This window comes from Zalophus californianus, chromosome 6 (assembly GCF_009762305.2).
Source record: "Zalophus californianus isolate mZalCal1 chromosome 6, mZalCal1.pri.v2, whole genome shotgun sequence".
In the NCBI taxonomy this organism is placed as follows: Eukaryota; Metazoa; Chordata; class Mammalia; order Carnivora; family Otariidae; genus Zalophus; species Zalophus californianus.
Window position 1 is genome coordinate 58,184,998 of NC_045600.1, and position 8,077 is coordinate 58,193,074.

The following is an 8,077-nucleotide window of genomic DNA, read 5'->3' on the forward strand; positions in this document are numbered from 1 at the left end:
ATGGAGTAAAGATCTAAATGTGAGACAGGAAATATCAAAATCCTAGACGAGAACACAGGCAGTAACCTCTTTGACATCAGCTATAGCAACTTCTTACTAGATACGCCACCAGAGGCAAGGGAAACAAAAGCAAAAATAAAATATTGGGACTTTGTCAAGATAAAAGCTTCTGCACAGCAAAGGAAACAACAAAACCAAAAGGCAACCTATAAAATGAGAGAAGATATTTGCAAATAACATATCTGATAAAGGGTTAGTATCCAAAATATATAAAGAACTTATCAAATTCAACACCCAAAAAGCAATCCAGTTTAAAACTGGCCTAATATGTAAATAGATATTTTTTCCAAAGAAGACATACAGATGGCCAAGAGACACATGAAACAATGTTCAACATCACTCATCATCAAGGAAATGCAAATCAAAACCACAATGAGATGTCATCTCACACCAGTCAGAATGACTAAAATTAACTGTTGGTGGGAATGCAAGCTGGTGCAGCCACTCTGGAAAACAGTATGGAGGTTCCTCAAAAAGTTAAAAATAGAACTACCCTACAATCTGGCAATTGCACCACTAGGTATTCACTCAGAGAATGAAAAAATACTAATTCAAAGGGATACACGCACCCTGATGTTTATAACAGCATTATCAACAATAGCCAAATTATGGAAAGAATGAATATTGAATGAATATTACTCAGACATCAAAAAGAATGAAACCCTGCCATTTGCAATAATGTGGTTGGAGCTAGGGTAGCTTATGCTAAGTGAAATTAAGTTGGTTAGAGAAAAACAAATACCATGTGATTTCACTCATATGTGAAATTTAAGAAACAAAACAAATGAGCAAAGGGGAAAAAAGAAAGAGAGAGGCAAACCAAAAGATAGTCTCTTCACTATAGAGAACAAACTGATGGTTACCAGAGAGCATGGGGTGGGGGATGGGTTAAATAGGGATGGGGATTAAGGAGGGCACTTGTGATGAGCACTGAGTATTGTATATAAGTGTTGAGTCGCTAAATGGTACACCTAAAACTAATACTGCACTGTATGTTAACTAACCGGAATTTAGATAAAAACTAAAAAAATAAAGGTTAAATAAGCACAGTAAAAAAAAAAAATGTTACTGCTATGGCCAAAGGAAATAATAAAAAAGAAACTGATTATTATGTCTAAATCTTCATGGAATTTAAACATATAGCTTAACTATAAAATGATTAAAATGAAGTATCCTGGGAGCACTAGTTAAGAAATATTAATTGGTAATAAGGATTATTATTTATTAGTAGTATTACCTTTAGAGTAGTTAGTTCTAGACTCTTCAGCAGACATTTAAGGTCCAAAAATATATCATCCTTATCTTTCACACAATGAGCAAATGTCTGCTCCTATCTCCAGATGAGTTTTATCAACTTCAGCTGAGATTCTGCTGGAAGTGACTTCTAAGGTTCTTGATACTTAGCATACAGAATAGCGCACCAACTGAATGGTTTTGTGTTCTTGATCTAGCTGATTTGAAACTGATTGTTGGATGAAAAGCTGTTCTGGATGAACTCCTATGTTTGTAGCTGCTTCTACCTATTTTGGTACGGTTGTAATCATGAATTCTGGGTCCTTTTGAGCTGATGTCTCTAACAATTGACTGTACTAAACTGGATATAAGTGTACTAAACTGGACTTCTACTTTCTGGTGAAATGGTTAATGCCAATTAGATAGTCCATAAAAAATGTGTTGTTATGCTGCAAAACAATTATCCTTGTCCTAACATCAGAAATATTTTCTCCACTAACTGTGGCTGTCAAAATTTTGTAATAAAGATAAAAAGTAGAGGTGAATGAATATAACTTCTCAAATCTTTAAGCCTGAGTGACATCTACTGAGCCTATTCCTCCATTTCAAGAAGTTGAGGAGGGGAATTCAACTGCTACAAACTGATAGTAATACTCCTTCAACATTTATAATCCTTGGCACTTGCTACTCAAGGACCAAGGACATTTCAATTGGCATTATTTTAGTTTGTAACTTAAAGAGGAAGTAATTTAGGATTTTTTCCCCTGGACTTTTAATTTTTCTTTCAAAAACCACATACAAAATAGAAAGAATAGTATAATGAATCCCCCATGTACATCTCATCCAATTAAAACAATATTAAACCCATAGGTGAGTTTGTTTCACCCATACTGGGTTATTTTGAAGCAAATTCCAGACCTAAGTTAATTTCATTTTTAAAGTATTGCAGTATGTATACCTAAAAACCCTTCCTATTTTATATTGAAAGGGAGTGACAGGTTATTAGTTCTTAAAAAAATACCCAAGAAAGTGTTTAACATTAACATGTTTTTATTTCTCTTGGGTAAATATACATTAGTGGGATTCCTGAGTTTTATGGTTAGTGTATGTGTAACTGTATAAGAACCTGCAAAATCTTCTCCAAGTGGAAGTACCATTTTGCATCTTCACCAGCAATGTTGGAGTTCCATTTTCTTCATACAGATCAATTTGTTATTAGTGTACAGAAATGCAACAGACTTTTCTATATTGATTTTATACCCTAAAACTTTACTAAATTTATTAGTTCTAACTTTTTTGGCTGTTTTTAGGGTTTTCTATATATAATATGTCATCTTCAAATAGTGACAGTTTTACTTCTTCCTTTTCAATTTGGATGTCTTTTATTTCTTTTTCTTGCTTAACTGCTCTGGCTAGGACTTCCAATACTATGTTGAATAAAACTGGGGGAGAGTGGGCATTTTCATCTTGTTCCTGATCTTAGAGGAAAATTTTTTAAAAATTTAACAACTGATAATTTATTAAAAAGGTTGATTTAAGCATCTGCAATGGTGACTTCAACCTTGACTCCTGGCTCAATACTGATGGAAGTAATCTGTTTAACAATCTTAGAAGGACTGTACAAATCAATGAGTTGCTTGTGGATCCTCATTTGAAAACAATCCCAAGTCTTAGAACCTTCACCACAGGGAGTTTTTCTTATAGTGATTCACAGAGTCTTGGTAGGCATCCAAACTGCTCCTATCACTTTGAGATTCTTTTCCTTTGCCCCTCTGATCAGGTCAGCACATACCTTTCCCAAAGATTTTACGTTGTGGCTGGTGAGAGTAATTCTAATTCAGTGAATCACCACCTCTGGTTCCATGGGTGTCTTCACGGTGTCTTTAAAAGCCATGGCTGCAACACAGCTTCCTGACTGACTTGTTCCTCAGTGAGAAGAACAGTGGTGAGTCAGAAACAGGAGGAGGGCATCCAAAGCTCTGCTGTAGCAGTGACTGCATCTTCCTCAAAGAGCAGCATTTTACCATTGAGTACCTTAGCTCTAGGCTATTCTATTTTTCTTTACTGTTGTCTTATAGTTACGCATCTTAGTTTATTTTTCTTGTGGGGGTTGATCTAGGGCATACAATGCATATCTTTATCTTAGCACGATCAACCTTCAAATGTTGTTATGCCCCTCAATATAAAGAGCCTCACAGCAGTATATTTCTATTTACTCCCTCCCATTGTAGATAATTATTCCACATGTTCTCAAAGTAGCAGTGCATTACTATCTCTCAAGTTCTGAAAAATGGCTGGGATATTACACAAATCAGAGGGCATCATTAGGGAATAAAATTATACAAGTTTGGATAATTCAAATATGGGTTTTTTTAAGACAAAAGAAATCAGAAAGATGGCATTCAGGATACAGTTGAAATGGAGAGATAACTAGAGTAAAGATATAGAGTGTCTGAGTGGCAGAAGCCTAGTTGGAAGAAATGAAATTAAAAGCAGAGACATCTGATGCAAATGGTATGTTTAAAATGGTGGGTAGAAGGCAGAGCCTGAGGGTCCCCAAGGCACTGGAGCCCTTAGCAGGAGGGAGCCGTAACTGTACTTGGGAAACCTCATTTTATTCAGAATGGCACCATAATAAATAGATTTGGGTAAATGAGGCTGATGATGAGTGACGTGAAGCTACATTAATCTGACCCATGTTTCTTTATAATAGATCTATAGCTACCAGAGACAGAACATTCTTCTTGGTAATCAAGGTGTTCTCTGAATGATGCTGGAATTTTGTTGCTCTAATTTCTCCTTTTATATTATGCATTTCAGTCCTTTTATGATACACTCTTTCTTCAGACAGGGTAACACATAATTATTAAGGTTAAATAGGTAGATCACAATTTAGTCACATTTCCCTGAATTTACACCTACTTAATTACACTTTTGGATGCACTTGAAACTTTTTTTTTTTCACTTGAAACTCTTAATCTGAGATTGAGAGTCTCTTGGATAGTGTCATTGGTATATATGGCATCTCATCCTTCCAGTTTGATTCTTTTATTATTTTTTTTTAAATTGAGGTATAATTGACATCAAATGTTTCAGTTTCAGGTGTACAACATAATGACTCAGTATTTGTATATATTGCAAAATGATCACAATAAGTCCAGTTAACATCCATCATCATACATAATTTTAACTTTTTTCTTGTGATGTGAACATTCAAGATCCAGTCTCCTAGCTACTTTGAAATATGCAATACGGTATTGTTAACTATAGTCACCATCCTTTACATTACATCCCCATGACTTATTCATTTTATTAACTGAAAATTTGTAGCTTTTGACCTCTTTCACCTATTTTGCCCACTCCCCATTCCCACCACTGATCTGTGTTCTATATCCATGAGCTCATGTTTTGTTTTGCTTTGTTTTGTTTCTTTAGATTCCACATATAAGTGAGATCACATGGTATTTATCATTTCCTTTCTGACTTAGTTCACTTAGTTAGCATAAGGCCCTCAAGGTCCATCCATGTTGTCACAAATGTTAAGATTTCTTCTTCTTTTTTTTTTTTTTTTTTTTTAATGGCTGATATTCTTTTGTGTGTGTGTGTGTGTGTGTGTGTATCACCATTTCTTTATTCAGTCATCAATAGACACTTAGTTTGCTTCCCTATCTTGGCTATTGTAAATAATGCTACAGTGAATATGGGGGTGCATGAATCTTTTCAAATTAGTGCTTTTACTTTCTCTTTTTTAGAGAAAGTACAGACTTTATTTTTTTAATGTTTGTAAGAGTACCTGTGTTTGTCCTCAAAAGTTCTTTTTATTTTGCATTTTTAAAATTTTATTATGTTATGTTAATCACCATACATTACATCATTAGTTTTTGATGTAGTGTTCCATGATTCATTGTTTGCGTATAACACCCAGTGCAGTGCTTTTACTTTCTTCAAATAATATACAGATGTGGAATTGCTGGATCGTATGATAGTTCTATTTTTAATTTTTTTGAGGAACTTCTGTGATATTTCAGTTTGATTCTTTCTAGTTACACTCCCTGACGGTAACTTAAACTGCAAATGGGGGATTAACATTTTCTATTCTATATACTTCCATTATAGATATTTTAGAGTCAAATAAATGTTTATAGGGTGTATATTGTTTTCAAGGCACTTAATTCTGATATAAGCCTAAATGGGATCCATGTTGTAAACATCAAGTAATTTCTATTGGTTTTATTTGATTATAACACTTAGCTTTGTCCATAATATCTTGATTGTATTTTGATATTTATGTATTACCTTTGTCACATAAGTATACTATATAGTACAATTTCATTCTCTGTATTTTATTTTTTCTCAGTATTGGAAAATCAGTTGAAAAAAGAAAGCTAAAATAGCTAAGGCGTTTTATGTAGTTATTTTGTATTAGTTTTCTTTTTGGCTATTATATTGCTTAATACTTAAAGGGTTCTTCCATAAACAGAGAATGATTATAAAGTAAGCTCATTTAATAACATGAACTTCAAAATCTGAGCCCAAAGTTTGACTACCCTCATTTTTAAAAATTGTTTTACATTACTACATTTCCATTATTTGAATACATGGCTTTTCCTCCCACTTATACTTTTCTTTGAGGATACGGGCCTTATTTTAATTATAACAAGTTAGGTGCATTGAATGCTTACTCCTACCACACATTATGGTTAGCATTTAAAAGATTATTTTATTTAATTCTTGCAGTGACTTCGTAAAGATAAGTATTTTTATGGCACTTGCTTAACATATGCGAACACTTAGGATTAAAGCACTAATGTAACTTTCCCAAAAATAAACATTTGGTGTCCAAACCTGGGCTTTCTGATATCAAGGTCCATAATGTTCTTCACTGTGTTAAAGTGATAGGAATATTAGTAGGAATGATTACCTTTGTATTTAATGACTTGTGGGTTAAGTGTATTGATAGATAAATGGATAGAGAAATAGTTATAGAGAGTGAGAACAAGAGTAAGAGAGAGAGGAGAGAGAGAGATTATCATTATGCTTTTAAATGAATCTTAGAAATTTTTGCATTTGTAACATTTATTTGGGGAACTGCATCAATTTCTGATTTATGAATTTGGATACCTAACCTTATTCCCATTTGATTATATTTTCCTTTGAGGATAGGGGTCTTATTTTAATTATAACAATTTAGGTGCATACTCCTTCTTACTTTTAAAAGTTTCATTAAAACCTGCTTGTAATGCTTAGGAAAGCCTGATGTACATCGATACTGAAATCCTCCACATTTACAGAGAGACTGTATTTAAAAAAAATAAATATACCAGTGAATTTGTAAAAAAAAAAAAATGAAATGATGTCATTTCTTTTAAGTCATGGCTAATCTGGAAAATTGTTATATAACCATACCTTTTAAATATTCAAGTTTTATATATCATCTCTCATATTAACATAAGCATAGAAAACACTCTAGGAACATATATAGCAAGTTATTTAACAGTGGTTATTGCTAAGTCGTGGGACTAAGGATGTTTCAAGTTTTTTCTTTTTTTTCTAAGTAAATACAGTGGATATGTATTGGTATGGTTTTAGGAAGAAAAAATAAGAGAAGTTCTTTTTTATTTTAAAAAGCCATCAACATTAAACATGATTATTGCAGAGCTTTCTGTAAATTCTGTTTCTGTAGGACAAGAAAATTATACAATTAACAATTAACTCTCCAGGAATAATTCTTGGGCTGAACATGGTCTACAATGTTTATTAATGTACCAAAAATAATATTCACTGAGTTACCTATAGTTCTGCCCTTTGATGACTGGAGGTGTTGCAGAAACTAACTGTGGAGTAACAGACTTGGCTGGTTATTTCATAGCATATATAAAATACGATTCCTCAGGCATTTTTTTTGGTGAGGAACTCACTTTATAATAACTTTTTACAAAATAATTTCTTGTGAGAGGAAAGAATAGGAGGCATTAAAAAGATTTTAAAAAGCATTTTGAAAGATACACGTGACTGAGCAGTACATGTTTTTGAAGTGATCTTCAGAGAGTTCATGTTTTGTCTCTTTAGTGCTTTTAAATGGAGACAGAATAGACCATATTCCCCATGTTTCTGAGGTAAACATATTTAGTAGTTTTTAAGTAGCAGAGGATTCTAATCTTTAAGGAGAAATCAATATAATTCTCCTATAGACGTTTCTTTGTGATGCGAAGAAAAGAACCTTAAATGGCCAGCATTTTCATTTGGAAGAAAGATAGAGAAAAAAAAGACTCATGACAGAAGGTGAGAATTCATGTCTCAAGGATCGTCTTTAGATTCATTTTTTTTTTTTTAGAAATCAGCACTGTATTAAAATTTCTGCAGTCCCATCAGCATGGATGTGAACTACGTATTCTTGAACAGGTATAGGTTATTAAGAGGTAGTCGTTTTTCTTTTTATTCAGAGTTTATTTTTTTCTGGGCAGAACTGCAAAAATGACATCTTTTCTCAGCCATGTTTTATGACATGAGAATAACTAGGAATTGAAAAATACTGCAGCTGCCCCCATGCCAAATAACAAGGAATTCTTGGTTAAGATATGTAAACAACCTAAGTGTCCATCAGTGGGTGAATGGATAAAGAAGATGTGGTATATATACATATAATGGGATACTACACAGCCACACAAAAGAAGAAAATTTTGCCATTTGTGACAACATGTATAGACCTGGAGGGATTATAGTAAGTGAAAAAGTCAGACAAAGACCAATACGGTATGATTTCACTTGTATGTGAAACTAAAAA

General features: G+C 33.2%; 1 pseudogene; it reads right to left on the reverse strand.

Annotated features, from left to right (window-relative positions):
• Positions 1–2,827: 2,827 nt before the first annotated feature.
• Positions 2,828–3,187, reverse strand: LOC113910171 (annotated as a pseudogene).
• Between the last annotated feature and the right edge of the window lie 4,890 nt (positions 3,188–8,077).